Source organism: Triturus cristatus, chromosome 10 (genome assembly GCF_964204655.1).
Source record: "Triturus cristatus chromosome 10, aTriCri1.1, whole genome shotgun sequence".
NCBI classification, from domain to species: domain Eukaryota; kingdom Metazoa; phylum Chordata; class Amphibia; order Caudata; family Salamandridae; genus Triturus; species Triturus cristatus.
Window position 1 is genome coordinate 994,866,681 of NC_140593.1, and position 19,083 is coordinate 994,885,763.

Genomic DNA, 19,083 nt, shown 5'->3' on the forward strand with positions numbered 1-19,083 from the left:
CAATGGAACCACAATAAGTGGAAGTTGTGCCGACGTTCACTTTAAACATTCTAACCCGTTGAGCGTTTCAGTCAACCAAAAATACAGCCTTGAGATTTTCCTTGACACGCCCCTTTGCTGAGCAATTCTCTTTGCAGCCTGCTTATTGTAGATGAAATATTCTACAAATAAATATAGATATGCTAAGTGCTGCTTTGAAAAGGTCTTTTGTACTTTGAAAACTTGCAAAAGTGCACAACTTGCACAGAGGGGGCTTTAGTGGCCCTTCACGACAGCTGGAAACTTCCAGCTGCAGAGAAGGTGCTCAGGGGCGGCTGGTAAGTTGGTGCTGCTCGGCACTAGACCCCTTTCCTCTGCAGCAAGCCCCTTCCACGGACAAACTCCCGAGCCCCATCCTCAAGCCAGTGTAGGAACTGAAGGATGGGACTGAGCACTTTGGTGACCCACCACCGCCTCACCTCCTGCAGCCCCCCCACCCCCCAGCTTTCACCACCTGCGGACTTCCCCTGCTGCTGCACCGGCTGAAGTGGTCTAACAACTACTCCACAAGATTTGTTTTTTCTATTTAAGGATGTCCCACTCTGGCAGGTTTAACTTTACCTCTGGCTAAGTCCAGGAACTCCGACAATGAAAGAAAATAAGAAGCAAAAGAAAGGAACAGAAGAGAAGGAAGGGAAAGAAGGAATACATGAGAGAATGAGCTAAAGGAAGAAAAGAAAGGGAGAAACTGAGAGAAAGGGAAGGAAAACGAGTAAAGCAGAGGGGAAACGGAAAGAATGACAAAAGAGGAGAGGAGAAGAAGGTAAGGAAAGAAGCTGAGATGACTAGAAATAAAAAAAATAAGGAGAGAGTGAAAGGTAAGAAGGAGAGGACAGAAAGAAGGCGACAAGGATAGGAAAGAAGTGACAGAAAGTAAAGAAGGAATGCCGAAGAGAGCAAAAGAAGCAAAGAAAGAAAAAGAGGAATTGAGAACACAAGAAAGAAAGAAATAGAGAAAAAACAAGGAGAGAAGAGAAAGATAGAAGAGAAGCAAGAAGGAAGATATAAAAAAGGAAAGGAAGGGTGGAAAGATAGAAAGAAGAAAAGAAAGAACCAGAAAGAAAATTGAAAAATGAAAGTAAGAAGCGAAAAAAGAAAGAAAGAAAGAAAGAAAGAAAGAAAGAAAGAGAGAAAGAAAGAAAGAAAGGAAAAGAAAGGGGAAAAGGAAAAGAAAGATAAAAAAAGAAAGGAAAAGAAGGAGCAAAAAAGAAATTAGGTTAACAAAGAAATTCAAATGTAGTGATGCTGTCAATGACTCTGAAGTAATTGAAGTATATCTTTTCAGGGTAGTTGTCAGAGAGGTTTACAAACAATGTGTGCTGAGACATATATGTTCAGCTTTTTAGGAGGATGTAGCAGCTCATTTGTTTACTTAACAAGATTGTGAGATGAATCCTGCCACTGCACCCTCAGCCTGGTCTCCCAGAACCAAGCTCACTGTGGGACTAATTTACAAGCCCCTTGCGCCGCTCGTGCGTCACTTTTAATATGGGAAACAGTGACGTGCCGGCGGCGCAAGGAGCTTGTAAATAAGTCCCGGTGTTTTTAAGTGCATCATTGCAGATAGGCCCAAAAGTAAACAGTTTGGAACTCCAGAGAGCGAGCTACTGCAACACAGTCTAAGAGCAATTGGTAGTTCGCAATCAACGTGTTGGAGAAACCTGCTGTAGACAGTAGAAAGCTGCTTTTGCAACTTATAAAACACTCAGGGGCTTATGTACAATCCCCTCGCACCAGATTTGTGCCTCCGGAGTGTACCTTTTGTGATGCTCGGGGAGCATAGATTCGACCATCATATTTACGAGGCCACGAAAAGCCACTTTGCGTGGCTTTTCATGGCCTCGTAGATATGGAGTAAGGCAAGGCAGCGCAAGTCGCTGCAATGCCTTAATCTGTGTCAAAGAGCATTCCGAGGTGTTTTGCTATGGTTGTTTCCACGCAACACCCATGGATTTTGAAGCTGCCCCAGATTTACAAAATTTCGTAAACCTGGGGCAGTGCCAGAACCTTGCGCCTCCCTAGAGCAAGCGTAACAAGGAGAAATGTTTACATTTCTCCTCGTTTTTCCTCTTTCCACGTGTGCTGCCTTCTGCACCACACATTAAATAAGGAAAACGCCTCTCATGATGGTTTTTCTGCAGGAAGGTGCTTTCCTGCACAAAATAATCCTGCAAACAACGCAGACACCCTCGCACCTTGGTGCAAGGATGCCTGCGTTGCCGCTCAGCTGCAAATTGTGCACCAGTGCGGGCAGAAAGGACAGGAATGCACTATTTCTTGTAAATACGGTGCATTCTTGCCCTTTCGAATTGTTGTAGGGCAGTGTAGCAATATGACTTGCGGCACTGCCCTATGCCAATTCCTTGTAAATAAGCCTCTGGAGGCAGGCCCGGACTGGCAATGTCGGGCACCGGGCAATCCCCCGGTAGGCTGCCAGGGGTGGGGGCCGGTTTTTTGGCTGGGGGCCGGCTTCGTTGCTGGGGGGCCGGTTTTTTGGTCCGACTACCGCGTTAGTAAGAAAATTAATCAGGTAAGAACTCACTACTCTCTCTGTCTCTCTCCCCGCTCCGTGCGGGGACAAAAAAAAAATCACAATTTTATAAATAAATATCATCATGTATATGTATGTATGAATGATAATTAATCATAATAGGGGGTGGGTCGTTGGGATGCGTCGTCGCGCTCGCGCGCAGCGCGCAGTCGCAGATGTGTCTGCCGGCTCCAGTTCACCTACTTAACCTTAGGGTGGGGCGGCCGTGTGGTACTGGTGACATGCGCATTGAGGTTCCATTCCCAACAATGAATAGTGCGCGAGTTGTGATCCCGTCCACGGCCGATGAGCATTCCAGAACAAAGCCAGCCACTGCCCCCTAAGAAGACAGTCAGAGACTTAGGGATCGAGGCACGGGCATCCCATAATGTATTTCTAATTTTAGCCTCTGCCTGCTGCCTGTCCCTCCCTCACTAGTACCTTACCGACTGTCCGTCGTCGCCCGCCACCCGCAGAGGTGAGTCTTTGAAATTATTATCAGGATGGAAACATGATAAATTCGACAACATGGGTGGCATTGGGCAATGGCATTTGTTTGGCACTAGCCGGGCCGGGATTAAACAAAGGGTATAGGCCTTCCCCCGGCCCCGGGCCTTGGCCTAAGCTAAGTAATGGCCTACGTAATACCTATCGCCGAGGCCTATACCTTTTTGTTTGATCCCCGGCCCGGGCCAGTTCTGTGCAGGCAGCACAGCGAGAGCGCTGCGCAGTGCACTACTAGCGCGCCCCTGAGTCACTCTGGATTTGTGGATTTAGTCTAGTCAGGCATTTAGAGCACTGAGGAGGCCAGGGGTGCCGGGGTGAGGTGGTGGCTGCCTGTGAGCAAGATTCCGGCTATGCCAGCAGTACCACTACCTACCAGGCCCGGTTCTAGAGGGAAGGATGGGTGGGCCAAGCCCACCCAAACATGAGCCTTGACACTCACAGTGAGTCATTCTGCCACCGATGTACAACAACTATTCAGATAACTTGTGATTTATTACGATCCTGCTGCAGAGCAACCATTTGTCTGTTGCTAGTTCTTAAATGCATGCAGATAAACTGAATTTTATGGGAATAGCTCAGTGGGTTACTACCCCACCTGTCACAGATATCCTTGTGTTAATTGCAGTTCAGAAGTTACTAACAAATTTCGCTTTTTTGTGTTGTGATATAATTAGAATAATAAAACGAAACAGGGTATATAGTACACGCACTGCGTAATGGTACTTTGGTTGTTAATTGGTTGTTTCGTGCTCCAAGGTCTCGCTTTCCGAAAAAGAGTGAGTAGAACGTGAAAAATGCACTCCCCAAGACATGGGGTGTGTCCCTCGGGCACAGATGTAGTCCTCTCAAGGAGGTTTCAAATGTTATTCAATGAGTGAAGTTAAACTTTCATCGATTTGAAAAAAGCTTTATTCGTCTTTTTTGATGGCGTTCATTTCAAACACGTCACGGTGAACATTGCTTAGGTTACATATTCCCAATGCATTTCGGCTTGAGCCTTCATCAGGGGTGATCTACAAATGGTAAAGAGGATGGATAAATGTAGGATACAACAATAGCGCGGCATTTATTTACATTTGATGTTATTGGTTAAGAGAACAAACTGAAAGATGAAAAAAGGATAAAAAAAGACGGGTTAGTCGGAGCTATCAGGAGGTCGTTTACGGAGAGCTGTTCCTCGTGTGTGTATGGCTTAGTTTCAAATAAGGTGTAAGCTCAGTCTAAAATGAAGTATCTAATGCTTTTGGTGAGTATAGTTCCCTGAAGGAATACCCAAAGGATGGTAAAAGGCTTCCGCGGGACGTGCGAGTAGAAAATATAAGTGAAAACGTATAAAGTATTCTTACCGAGTGCTTAACGCCTCATCATATCGTCCGTGTAGTCCGTGTGTGGCTGTTCGCGTCTATACTCGTTTTCGGACGAGTTTAAATATTGAGAGAAGGACGTTAAGAGCGTGTCACGTGTCAAGTAACAATGTGTATAAACATAGGACTAAGCTATTGTGGACGTGAAAATGGTGAAAGGACTGGTGTGCCCGTAGCAGTGAATATGAACATAGGACTAAGGAATTGTGAAACGTGAAAGGACTTGAAGTGTCCGAAGTTACCCAATTAGTCTCATTAGCATATACTCCGTCAATAAGAATGTGTGAAGGAAATGTGACATAATTACAGAATGGTGATACATGTTGTTCAAGGGAACAGTTGTGAGCAGAACAGTCAGTAACGAGAGTTAGTTATAAGTCGGTCTGAATCAAAAAATGCATTGTACGATAACTGACAAAATTAATAAAGTTAATAAATCAATGGTTAAACGTATTCACAGATCATGTAGTAATACAGGTATAAGGGATGAGTATTTGTATAAACATTCATAGATAACATGAGAATTCAGTACGATCATTTAAGCCATTCGGCTTCATCGAGTTCAAAAAATAAATCCAATGATTTTCTCTTTGCAACATAAAGTTGCGATTGTCTCTCCCTTCTTTCTTTGTTACTATTTCCAAGACGCAAAATTTTAGTTGGCTAACATTGTGGCCAGCTTCCAAAAAATGTTGGGCAACTGATGATTTTAGTTGTTTAGTCCTAATGTTGGATTTATGCTCGTTGAGTCTTATTTTCATTTTTCTTTCAGTTTGTCCAACATAAATTTTGCCGCAAGGGCATTTGAGCATGTAGATAACATTAGATGTATCACAAGTTGCCGTTGTTTTCAATTTGATTTTGTGTCCTTTCATAGGGTGTGTGATGTAGTCACCCTTAATGATGTTGTTACAGTTGTTACAATTTAAGCAAGGGATAGTTCCTTTGAATGGAAGTGTCATAAGAGGTGGATGTTGTTGTTTCAAGATTTCACCTATATTCTTATTGCGTGTGTAGGCGAAAATTGGTTCCTCATCAAAAATATGGTTGAAATCCTGTTCTAATCTAAGCAATTGCCAATGCTTTTTGATTATTCGTCTATAGTTTGTACTCATGGTGGAATATTTGGAAACTATAGTGACTTGATTGCTAGTTGGTTTGGGTAGTGTGGTAAGAAGTTGGTTCCGGTTTTTGGAATCAGATCTTTCTTTCGCTTTATGTAGTACCTGATCAGGATAACCACGGATTTTGAATCTTTGTGTGAGCGTGTTAAGTTGGTCCAGTGATTTATCATAATTCGATACAATTCTTTTTACTCTGAGCATTTGAGAGAAAGGAAGATGTTGTTTGAGTGGTGGCGGATGAAAACTTTGATAGTGAAGGGTATTGTTCCTATCTGTGTTTTTTCTATATAGGTCAGTCTCAAAACCCGTAGGTGTTTTAATGATGGTAACGTCCAGAAAGTTGATGATGTCAGGATGGATGTTGAACGTGAATTGTAATCGTTGGTCAATTTGGTTAAGGTTGTCAAGGTGATTCTTGAGAGCGTGGTTCGAACCTTTCCATATGATGAAAATATCATCAATAAATCTGAGGTATAGTTTTAAACTGCTGATCCAAGTAGGTGAGCTTAAGATGTGATCCTCCTCAAATTGATTCATGAAGATATTGGCATACGCTGGGGCAGCGCAATTTCCCATAGATGTGCCAGTTAGCTGTTGGTACCATTCGTTGTTGTGTACAAAATAGCTGTGGAAAAGGGTAAATTGCATTAGTTCCATCAAGAAAACCTGTAAGTTGTGTGGATGTTTAGAATGTAGCAATGCCTGTTCAATCGCCTCTAAACCCATTTGGTGAGGGATGGAGGTATATAAGGAATTAACATCCACTGTGCATAGGATGACCTGCTCGTCTTCTGATATGGATACTTGATTAAGTTTGATTAAGAAATCAGTAGTATCTTTCAAGAATGACTTCATAGAGTTAACACTGGGTTGGAGATGACGGTCTAAAAATTTGCCAACTGGTTCGTGAAGACTACCACGTGTAGAAACAATAGGTCGACAGGGAGGTTTGGTGGGATGCTTGTGGATTTTGGGTACCATAAAGATAGTTGGACTTTTTGGGTTGGATTGAATGAGGAAATTTTGAACCTTCTCATTAATGGTGCCATTGTCAACAGCGGCTTGTACGATGGTCTGTAGAATCACACTATATTGTCTTGTAGGATTGCTTTCCAATTTCAAATATGTTTCAGAATCCTGGACGTGGGTCGATATTTGAGAGTTGTAATAATCAGAATTGAGTACAACTAGTGCTCCACCTTTGTCAGCTTTGGTACAAATGATGTCAGGATTGCCAGCGATGGATCTTAAAATGCCTATCTCTTTGTTGGTGAGATTACTGCGTGTTGGTCTGCTTCTGCTGAAATTGAGTTTAGATAAATCGTTCTTTACACATGATTCAAATAGGTCCAAACATTTGTGGCTAACCGGAGCCATAAATGTACTTTTAGGTCGTAAACCCATCAAGGGATCCTCTTCTTGTTCTTTAGTAGGTGTCAGAATGTTATCAAAAAAGTGTCGGAGTCTCAGTTTTCTCATGAGCTTGTAAAAGCTAATGTGCAATTCAAGTAGGTTGCTGGTTGTTGTTGGTACGAAAGATGTACCTTTCTGTAAAACTTTCAGTTCGATGTCACTGAAGGTGTATTCAGAGATATTAATGACCAAGTTGTTTATTGATTCGTTTTCTTTGTGCGGTCCCTCTTGGTTGAGGTGGTGCGTGTATGTGGAAGATCCTTTTCTTTGGTTTTTTCTGTTGCTCCTCCTGGGTCGTCTTGTCCTGTGGGGCCTACCTCTAAAAAAGGAGTTGTTTCGCTATGTGGGGTAGTAGTAGACGTTGATGGTGTGTCTGTTGAAGTTGTTGTTGGTGTTTTGTCCTTTACAGGAGGCCTTCTCTGTGGTTGGGTGTGATCACTGTCAGAAGAGGAGGTTTCAGTATTGTTAGTATATGGTTTGTTTTGTCTCCGTCTGGCGTAGATTTCGGCCCAGGAATATACCTCACCCATTTTATAATCCGTCGTGTCCCGACGGAACTTACGGATTTTGCGTTCATTAACTTCAGCTGAATGTTTTGCCAACTGTTTATTGATATCCTCCAAGATTACATTGAGATCCTCTGTAGTTAATGATTTTTCTAATTCGGTTTTAATGTCATGTATTTCTTTGGTGAGTTCCTCCAAGATAGTTGATAATTCTTCTATAATTAATAGGATCAAGTCTAGAGAGCATTTATTAAGAATTGCAAACCATTTGTCTTTAAACTTCTGTTGATTTTTACATAAGGATGGTTTGAGTGGTATTCTGAGTCCCCTTGGAATTCTCTGAGCTCTGTGGTATCTGATCAATGTACTCGCATGTAAGCGTTGGTTGATTTGTTTCTTCGACAAGTATAAAAGCTGACGTATATTCTGCTCCTTTGTGTTCCTGGTTGAAAAGGTGGTAACATCCTCTTCTATGAGAGCGTAGATCCTAGATACTTCCTCTTGTCCGTAAGCAAATGTTTCTGCTCTTGTATCCGTTAGATGAGAGATTTCGTCAAATTGCATGGTGATTTGGTTTGCGTGCTGCGTGCTAACTTTCGGAATGTGAATATCAAAACGAAACAGGGTATATAGTACACGCACTGCGTAATGGTACTTTGGTTGTTAATTGGTTGTTTCGTGCTCCAAGGTCTCGCTTTCCGAAAAAGAGTGAGTAGAACGTGAAAAATGTACTCCCCAAGACATGGGGTGTGTCCCTCGGGCACAGATGTAGTCCTCTCAAGGAGGTTTCAAATGTTATTCAATGAGTGAAGTTAAACTTTCATCGATTTGAAAAAAGCTTTATTCGTCTTTTTTGATGGCGTTCATTTCAAACACGTCACGGTGAACATTGCTTAGGTTACATATTCCCAATGCATTTCGGCTTGAGCCTTCATCAGGGGTGATCTACAAATGGTAAAGAGGATGGATAAATGTAGGATACAACAATAGCGCGGCATTTATTTACATTTGATGTTATTGGTTAAGAGAACAAACTGAAAGATGAAAAAAGGATAAAAAAAGACGGGTTAGTCGGAGCTATCAGGAGGTCGTTTACGGAGAGCTGTTCCTCGTGTATAAACGAGTATAGACGCGAACAGCCACACACGGACTACACGGACGATATGATGAGGCGTTAAGCACTCGGTAAGAATACTTTATACGTTTTCACTTATATTTTCTACTCGCACGTCCCGCGGAAGCCTTTTACCATCCTTTGGGTATTCCTTCAGGGAACTATACTCACCAAAAGCATTAGATACTTCATTTTAGACTGAGCTTACACCTTATTTGAAACTAAGCCATACACACACGAGGAACAGCTCTCCGTAAACGACCTCCTGATAGCTCCGACTAACCCGTCTTTTTTTATCCTTTTTTCATCTTTCAGTTTGTTCTCTTAACCAATAACATCAAATGTAAATAAATGCCGCGCTATTGTTGTATCCTACATTTATCCATCCTCTTTACCATTTGTAGATCACCCCTGATGAAGGCTCAAGCCGAAATGCATTGGGAATATGTAACCTAAGCAATGTTCACCGTGACGTGTTTGAAATGAACGCCATCAAAAAAGACGAATAAAGCTTTTTTCTAATCGATGAAAGTTTAACTTCACTCATTGAATAACATTTGAAACCTCCTTGAGAGGACTACATCTGTGCCCGAGGGACACACCCCATGTCTTGGGGAGTGCATTTTTCACGTTCTACTCACTCTTTTTCGGAAAGCGAGACCTTGGAGCACGAAACAACCAATTAACAACCAAAGTACCATTACGCAGTGCGTGTACTATATACCCTGTTTCGTTTTGATATTCACATTCCGAAAGTTAGCACGCAGCACGCAAACCAAATCACCATGCAATTTGACGAAATCTCTCATCTAACGGATACAAGAGCAGAAACATTTGCTTACGGACAAGAGGAAGTATCTAGGATCTACGCTCTCATAGAAGAGGATGTTACCACCTTTTCAACCAGGAACACAAAGGAGCAGAATATACGTCAGCTTTTATACTTGTCGAAGAAACAAATCAACCAACGCTTACATGCGAGTACATTGATCAGATACCACAGAGCTCAGAGAATTCCAAGGGGACTCAGAATACCACTCAAACCATCCTTATGTAAAAATCAACAGAAGTTTAAAGACAAATGGTTTGCAATTCTTAATAAATGCTCTCTAGACTTGATCCTATTAATTATAGAAGAATTATCAACTATCTTGGAGGAACTCACCAAAGAAATACATGACATTAAAACCGAATTAGAAAAATCATTAACTACAGAGGATCTCAATGTAATCTTGGAGGATATCAATAAACAGTTGGCAAAACATTCAGCTGAAGTTAATGAACGCAAAATCCGTAAGTTCCGTCGGGACACGACGGATTATAAAATGGGTGAGGTATATTCCTGGGCCGAAATCTACGCCAGACGGAGACAAAACAAACCATATACTAACAATACTGAAACCTCCTCTTCTGACAGTGATCACACCCAACCACGGAGAAGGCCTCCTGTAAAGGACAAAACACCAACAACAACTTCAACAGACACACCATCAACGTCTACTACTACCCCACATAGCGAAACAACTCCTTTTTTAGAGGTAGGCCCCACAGGACAAGACGACCCAGGAGGAGCAACAGAAAAAAACAAAGAAAAGGATCTTCCACATACACGCACCACCTCAACCAAGAGGGACCGCACAAAGAAAACGAATCAATAAACAACTTGGTCATTAATATCTCTGAATACACCTTCAGTGACATCGAACTGAAAGTTTTACAGAAAGGTACATCTTTCGTACCAACAACAACCAGCAACCTACTTGAATTGCACATTAGCTTTTACAAGCTCATGAGAAAACTGAGACTCCGACACTTTTTTGATAACATTCTGACACCTACTAAAGAACAAGAAGAGGATCCCTTGATGGGTTTACGACCTAAAAGTACATTTATGGCTCCGGTTAGCCACAAATGTTTGGACCTATTTGAATCATGTGTAAAGAACGATTTATCTAAACTCAATTTCAGCAGAAGCAGACCAACACGCAGTAATCTCACCAACAAAGAGATAGGCATTTTAAGATCCATCGCTGGCAATCCTGACATCATTTGTACCAAAGCTGACAAAGGTGGAGCACTAGTTGTACTCAATTCTGATTATTACAACTCTCAAATATCGACCCACGTCCAGGATTCTGAAACATATTTGAAATTGGAAAGCAATCCTACAAGACAATATAGTGTGATTCTACAGACCATCGTACAAGCCGCTGTTGACAATGGCACCATTAATGAGAAGGTTCAAAATTTCCTCATTCAATCCAACCCAAAAAGTCCAACTATCTTTATGGTACCCAAAATCCACAAGCATCCCACCAAACCTCCCTGTCGACCTATTGTTTCTACACGTGGTAGTCTTCACGAACCAGTTGGCAAATTTTTAGACCGTCATCTCCAACCCAGTGTTAACTCTATGAAGTCATTCTTGAAAGATACTACTGATTTCTTAATCAAACTTAATCAAGTATCCATATCAGAAGACGAGCATGTCATCCTATGCACAGTGGATGTTAATTCCTTATATACCTCCATCCCTCACCAAATGGGTTTAGAGGCGATTGAACAGGCATTGCTACATTCTAAACATCCACACAACTTACAGGTTTTCTTGATGGAACTAATGCAATTTACCCTTTTCCACAGCTATTTTGTACACAACAACGAATGGTACCAACAGCTAACTGGCACATCTATGGGAAATTGCGCTGCCCCAGCGTATGCCAATATCTTCATGAATCAATTTGAGGAGGATCACATCTTAAGCTCACCTACTTGGATCAGCAGTTTAAAACTATACCTCAGATTTATTGATGATATTTTCATCATATGGAAAGGTTCGAACCACGCTCTCAAGAATCACCTTGACAACCTTAACCAAATTGACCAACGATTACAATTCACGTTCAACATCCATCCTGACATCATCAACTTTCTGGACGTTACCATCATTAAAACACCTACGGGTTTTGAGACTGACCTATATAGAAAAAACACAGATAGGAACAATACCCTTCACTATCAAAGTTTTCATCCGCCACCACTCAAACAACATCTTCCTTTCTCTCAAATGCTCAGAGTAAAAAGAATTGTATCGAATTATGATAAATCACTGGACCAACTTAACACGCTCACACAAAGATTCAAAATCCGTGGTTATCCTGATCAGGTACTACATAAAGCGAAAGAAAGATCTGATTCCAAAAACCGGAACCAACTTCTTACCACACTACCCAAACCAACTAGCAATCAAGTCACTATAGTTTCCAAATATTCCACCATGAGTACAAACTATAGACGAATAATCAAAAAGCATTGGCAATTGCTTAGATTAGAACAGGATTTCAACCATATTTTTGATGAGGAACCAATTTTCGCCTACACACGCAATAAGAATATAGGTGAAATCTTGAAACAACAACATCCACCTCTTATGACACTTCCATTCAAAGGAACTATCCCTTGCTTAAATTGTAACAACTGTAACAACATCATTAAGGGTGACTACATCACACACCCTATGAAAGGACACAAAATCAAATTGAAAACAACGGCAACTTGTGATACATCTAATGTTATCTACATGCTCAAATGCCCTTGCGGCAAAATTTATGTTGGACAAACTGAAAGAAAAATGAAAATAAGACTCAACGAGCATAAATCCAACATTAGGACTAAACAACTAAAATCATCAGTTGCCCAACATTTTTTGGAAGCTGGCCACAATGTTAGCCAACTAAAATTTTGCGTCTTGGAAATAGTAACAAAGAAAGAAGGGAGAGACAATCGCAACTTTATGTTGCAAAGAGAAAATCATTGGATTTATTTTTTGAACTCGATGAAGCCGAATGGCTTAAATGATCGTACTGAATTCTCATGTTATCTATGAATGTTTATACAAATACTCATCCCTTATACCTGTATTACTACATGATCTGTGAATACGTTTAACCATTGATTTATTAACTTTATTAATTTTGTCAGTTATCGTACAATGCATTTTTTGATTCAGACCGACTTATAACTAACTCTCGTTACTGACTGTTCTGCTCACAACTGTTCCCTTGAACAACATGTATCACCATTCTGTAATTATGTCACATTTCCTTCACACATTCTTATTGACGGAGTATATGCTAATGAGACTAATTGGGTAACTTCGGACACTTCAAGTCCTTTCACGTTTCACAATTCCTTAGTCCTATGTTCATATTCACTGCTACGGGCACACCAGTCCTTTCACCATTTTCACGTCCACAATAGCTTAGTCCTATGTTTATACACATTGTTACTTGACACGTGACACGCTCTTAACGTCCTTCTCTCAATATTTAAACTCGTCCGAAAACGAGTATAGACGCGAACAGCCACACACGGACTACACGGACGATATGATGAGGCGTTAAGCACTCGGTAAGAATACTTTATACGTTTTCACTTATATTTTCTACTCGCACGTCCCGCGGAAGCCTTTTACCATCCTTTGGGTATTCCTTCAGGGAACTATACTCACCAAAAGCATTAGATACTTCATTTTAGACTGAGCTTACACCTTATTTGAAACTAAGCCATACACACACGAGGAACAGCTCTCCGTAAACAACCTCCTGATAGCTCCGACTAACCCGTCTTTTTTTATCCTTTTTTCATCTTTCAGTTTGTTCTCTTAACCAATAACATCAAATGTAAATAAATGCCGCGCTATTGTTGTATCCTACATTTATCCATCCTCTTTACCATTTGTAGATCACCCCTGATGAAGGCTCAAGCCGAAATGCATTGGGAATATGTAACCTAAGCAATGTTCACCGTGACGTGTTTGAAATGAACGCCATCAAAAAAGACGAATAAAGCTTTTTTCAAATCGATGAAAGTTTAACTTCACTCATTGAATAACATTTGAAACCTCCTTGAGAGGACTACATCTGTGCCCGAGGGACACACCCCATGTCTTGGGGAGTGCATTTTTCACATAATTAGAATAATCTAATATTACTAAAAAGAGTTTGGGCAGTTGTACATATTTATCAGTAAAGCCAACCCTCAACCACTGCAGTACTCTTTAAATCCTTAGTTTGTGCTTCTCCCAACCAAACCCCCGTAAAATATATTGCCCACCAGTATGGATGAAGTGATTTCTACACCTTGTAATCCTCATTGGCTGATGTGACATTCCGCATAAACTGATTTATTGTCTGTATAATGTGTGCTGTTATCATGTAAAGTACTGTGACACCCTACACTCATGAGTAGCGCAATACAACGAACGGAATGGATATGAGAGATGGGCAGCGGAGAGATGAGGGGCACTAGTGGAGGGTGGCAGTGAGGGAATCCCAGGAAGAGGTCATGGGGTGGGTGGTTGCTACGGAGAGATGAAGGGTGCTGGTGCGGGTGGCAGTGAGGGAGTCAGAGGAGGAGGTCACGGGGTGGGTGGAATACAGAGAGCTGAGGGGCACTAGTGGAGAGTAGCAGTGAGGGAAGCTGAGGACTAGGTCATGAGGTGGGGGAACTACAGAGAGATGAGGGGCACTAGTGGAGGGTGGCAGTGAGGGAAGCCAAGGAGGAGGTCACGGGGTGAAGGGCAACTACAGAGAGATGAGGGGCACTAGTGGAGGGCGGCAGTGAGGGAAGCCGAGGAGGAGGTCACGGGGTGGAGGGGAACTACAGAGAGATGAGGGGCACTGGTGGAGGGTGGCAGTGAGGAAATCCGAGGAGGAGGTCATGGGGTGGGGGAACTACAGACAGATGAGGGGCACTGGTGGAGGGAGCAGTGAGGGACTCTGAGGAGGAGGCCATGGGGGGAGTGGCTACGGAGAGATAAAGAGCACTGTTGGAGGGTGGTTGTTAAGTTATCTACAGAGAAAGAGGTAAAAAAATAGGTCAAAAAGACTTTTGCACCAGCACTACAGCCGGCCCTGTCATGGCCTCTCTGTTTTTGTTTATTTAATTAACAGTCAGGTGATTAGGACAACTGTGGAGCATACTTTAACATGCATGCTGATTTCATTTACTGCTATATTCAATGTTTCAAGTTTGAAGGTGATTTTACTATTGTTTTTTACTGGGAATAATGAAAGTGGAACTGAATGGTGGCTGATATGGGGCTGGGTCCCAAGGTCAGCTGTGAGATAAGGTGTAATGGAGAGGGGTGGTAGCAAAGTGGATAATCGAGTCTGTAAGGGAGAGTGCTGCAGAGTCAGGGGTCAGGTGGAGGTAGTAATGAAGAGGATTTCTCCCTGAAGGCTCGCACAGAGGGAGCCAGAGTAGAGTCACTTGCTAGATACTCCCACCTTTGAAACCTCCTCTTCCCTGCCTGTGCCTGCGAGAGTCTGGCTATGCTAGTGCAGCACTGTGGATACGTGTGACTGTGCTCCCTTTGGTGGCGCTGTTGTGCTGCTTGACTCGGGGGGCTGTAACTGGGGCGAAGGTTGGGGTCCGCAAGTCTGCTTAAAATATATTTTTCAGCACAAGCCTTAACTTGGGGCTTGTGCTGAAAAATATATTTGAAGCAGACAACATGGCTTTCTAGTGTGTGTGTGTGTGTGTGTGTGTGTATGCGTGTGTGTGTGTTTTTTTCCTTTTTTTTTACACAACCGAGTCCTTTTGTTTTGTTTTCCACTGGTCACTGCCTGGTGTTGCCACTGGGCTCTGGCACTTGCGCCGCTTAGGCTAACGTGCGGGGCCTTTTTTAGCTCATGTTCAGGACAAAGGCTTTGTCCTGAACATGAAAGTGAAGTCTCATGTGGATTACCGAGTTTAACAGAACATACTGCCAACAATACATGGCAGTCAGCCTGGTCGACGCCGCGTTCAGTCCTTACATCAAGGTGATTGTTGTTGTAGTGTAGTCCGCATTGTTTCCTGAATTAGGTTAGATGTTTCAATTCGGTGTCAAATTATTGTGTGGTGCACATGGATTTTTCTTGTATCTAGATGTCATTGTGATTGTGCAGTCAGTATTCACGCTAAATAACCGATGTAGTGTGCTGAGAGACAGCGCCCTTAACCGGCTGCTAACATGGTGCCTGATTTTGTATTCGCTGTAGGAAGTGTGCTTCGTATTCAAGGCACACAGCGACAAGATGATGAGCTGCGCACAATATTTACATGCCTTTACTTGTCTCAGTAATTTCAGCATCGCATCGACAATATCGGCGAGTGACCTCAACATAGAAGAGGGCATTGCATTGAAACAGACATAGGCAAGTCAAAGGTGGCAGCTGCTGTTCTTTTAAGATGCTGTTTATTTTAGGGCCACACCCTTGCAGCAACATTCTCCTCTCGCTACGATTATGGGGATACATTAAATAAAAACAGTACTAGACAAATCACATCTCTCGGGAGAGCAGCATTTTATTAAAGCACTCCAAAGTGTGCCCCTCGTGCACGTTCTTATTAATAAAGTTTTCACCAACTAATGCGAACAGAATTTGAAGCTAGCCTACAAGAAGTGTCTTATGGGCTCCAGGATCATTCGCGATTCTGATATAGGATTGTAATTTAACATCTTATGGTGCAGGTTATAGAGTAAAGGGCTTAGCTACCATCTTCTTCAATGTAACTTTTGACCTCTAATGGGCCTTTGTACCCTTGTATCAGTTCCATCTGTTGAAGGTCGCCCTCGGTGCGTTCCCTATGCGCTGGCTCAGTTGCTTCATGAATCATGACCTATATTTTGTTTAATTTTCCGGATTTCAGGCCGGATTTCACAAGAAAGGAGTTTGCGCTGGTAAATGTGCACTTGCGTGTTCAGTGCTAGTGTCTCTTTTGAAAGTCGCCTCCTGCTGCTAGGGCCTGCTCTTTTGCTGTGTGAGGAAACCGAAACGGCCCCAATCAGTTCCGCTTGGCTAGCGAGTTAGCACTTGGCAGCCATGTGCCAAACAACACTGACCCTGGCGCACATAAACAGACACACACTCAGGGAGGCGGTGACGTGCTGGTGGGTGCAGTGAAGGAGGTTGGGGGGGGCAGGGCGTGCCTATACCAGCAAGTTAAAGCCGAAATTGGTCGCTTCAGTGTTGAAGGGGAGGAAAGAAGTAATACCTTTCCAGGAAAGGTATTACTTCTTTGTCATGATGAAATCAATTGCTATTGGACACTTCTCCAAGTAGCCGGGATCACGCACTTCTATACGGTGCAGCTTTTTATGCGGTTGTACATTCTGAAGCAGCGCATTGATTCAACAAGATAATCTGCGACCTCCCCCAAAACAGTGGCTTCTATTTCCACGCTGTGTTCTTTATCTCGCAAGTACTGCTACCTCGCTGAGGCCGGAAATCAAATATGTAATCACACAAATATGCGAAATCTATAGCAATTTTACACTGACTCACTTCATGTGGCCTGCCACTACAAAATGATATAAATAGAACATCATGCTGCAGTAAGGAGGAGAGCCTGAGGCCAGATCACATTCATCACTTAAGAGGCATTGATTGGCACAGGTACCGTACAGTAGCAGAAATCACGCAGTCTCGTAGAAATAACACCGGCCTTCCGCATTGAAGTTTCTACCTAACTTTTCAAAACATTCCCATTACAGCTTGCATTGCATTGCCTGCTCAACAATCTCGTTGCTATCTCTGAATAATTGTAATACTGATCTGTTGAGAATGGGACCAGATTTACCATACCACCCTAAATGTCCACCACTGTGACCACCCCCCCCCCCCCATGGCACAAGATCACTAAATTGTACTGATAAAGGAGATAATTGTATGTTATGGTTACAAGGCCAGTGTCATATGTTGAAATCCCCCAGTGACGCAATTAAAGCCAGGAAATGCTGGAGAGGAGGGAAAGGAAAGGAGGGAATAATGGAAATTTGGGGGGAGAAACTTGGAGGAGATAACAAGAAAGACGTCCTGTTCACTCATCCTGTGGTCCCTCAATACACATCACTCTGTGATCCCCTAGGCTCATCACCTCAGCCCCTGCTCCCTTGGTGAGAATTACCATGTGCTCCCAAACTGCACAATCCCTTGCTCCCCCAAGGTGCACATCGTTACATGCTTCCCAATGCTCGTCAACTGGTGCTTCCTGCTACACTTCATTATCTGCTGCCATCTGCTGGCCAGGGTTGTGGATGACTATTGGTCTGTGTGCATGTGTCTGTATGTGTGTTGGCGTATGGGAATGCGGCTGTTGGTCTGTCTGTGTATAGCCCTTTCCCTGATTGACAACAATCTGTGGCCGGCCCATAACATTATTAGAGCACTGCATGCACTGAGGGCTGGATGTATGAGCTAATGCAGGGGGAATTGAAGGTCAGGCATTCGAATGCTGGCACAGAGAGCTTACATCATCGGCTAATAACCTTTGCTGCTCTGTTCTTGTCCCAGCTGCGGATCCAGTTTGGGAAATGGTCTTCTACAATCCTGATTTTGATGGTTTTATTGTTGGAAAACTAGAGATAATATGTGTAACATTTAGAAACGTGGTGCCTGATGTGATAAAAATAAAACGGGTGGGATAAGTGGGTGCAATTGCACACTGACTTTTTTCAGCCTGTCTCTGATTTGAAGATGCAACCTTTGTATCATTTGGTCGCATCACAAAGTCTCCGAAGGCAGGTTGTAGAGTGGCCTTCAAATGAAATATTAACGAGGCAGATTGCTATTTGCAGCCCCCTGTGATTGGTTACAGACACAGGGATGGTAACATGCAAAGAACAGCAAACCACCAATCCCTGTGTTTACATTCCCAAATGGGAAACTTTTTTTAAGCAGTCTATTTTCCTTAAAGGAACCAGTTATGCTTTAAAAAAATGTTTTGCAAGAGGCAGGGAGTGATCCTCTGGATTACTCACTGCCTCTTCCCCACAATGTACCTGACACCAAAGGTGTCCAAAGGGGACACGTTACATTTTGAGAATCAGTTACCATATCCTTTAAGGTGTTAGTAACTTATCAATGGTCCAGCAATTGATATATATTAATGTGGCCTGCAATTAAGAAGGCTCACCCCTTCCACACCTTCTAATGAAGATTTGGAACGGAGGGCAGAGCCCATTTTGTGTCAAAAATGCTTTGATGACTTTATGGAATTAGTAAATAGAACAAAAGCCATATTGCGGCCCATAGCCCTGTGATTTTACAAATTGCAAGGTTTGCGATCCCAGAATGGCTTTGTAGCCCATTGTTGTCCTGTATGAAATATACCAAAGAATACAATCCAGCCGGGCTTTATTTTTGTCCACAGTGAATATGTCTGAACGTACATACTTTGTCAGTGAGAATTATTTACATCTTTTTTGGACATTTTGAAACCCCAGCTGTGCTCGGCTGTGCATAACCTGATGTTGAACCCGTGAAGGAAAGCGCAGCATTGTTTTGTCAGATTTGGGGAGCGCCTGCAATAGTCTTGGAGAGGCTGTGTGTGCTGGGTGAGAGAGGCAGGCAGTTGTAAAACTAGCCCCAAGATGAGTGCTACTTTATTCCCTTGGGATGTCAGAACGCGGCTGTTTCTCTCTGTTTGCACTTTGGAA

General features: G+C 42.7%; 1 protein-coding gene across 1 annotated transcript in view; it reads left to right on the forward strand.

The window, feature by feature from the left end:
* Positions 1-19,083, forward strand: part of MYO15A (myosin XVA) — a 1,126,038-nt gene that overhangs the window by 116,965 nt on the left and 989,990 nt on the right. The window lies entirely within an intron of this gene.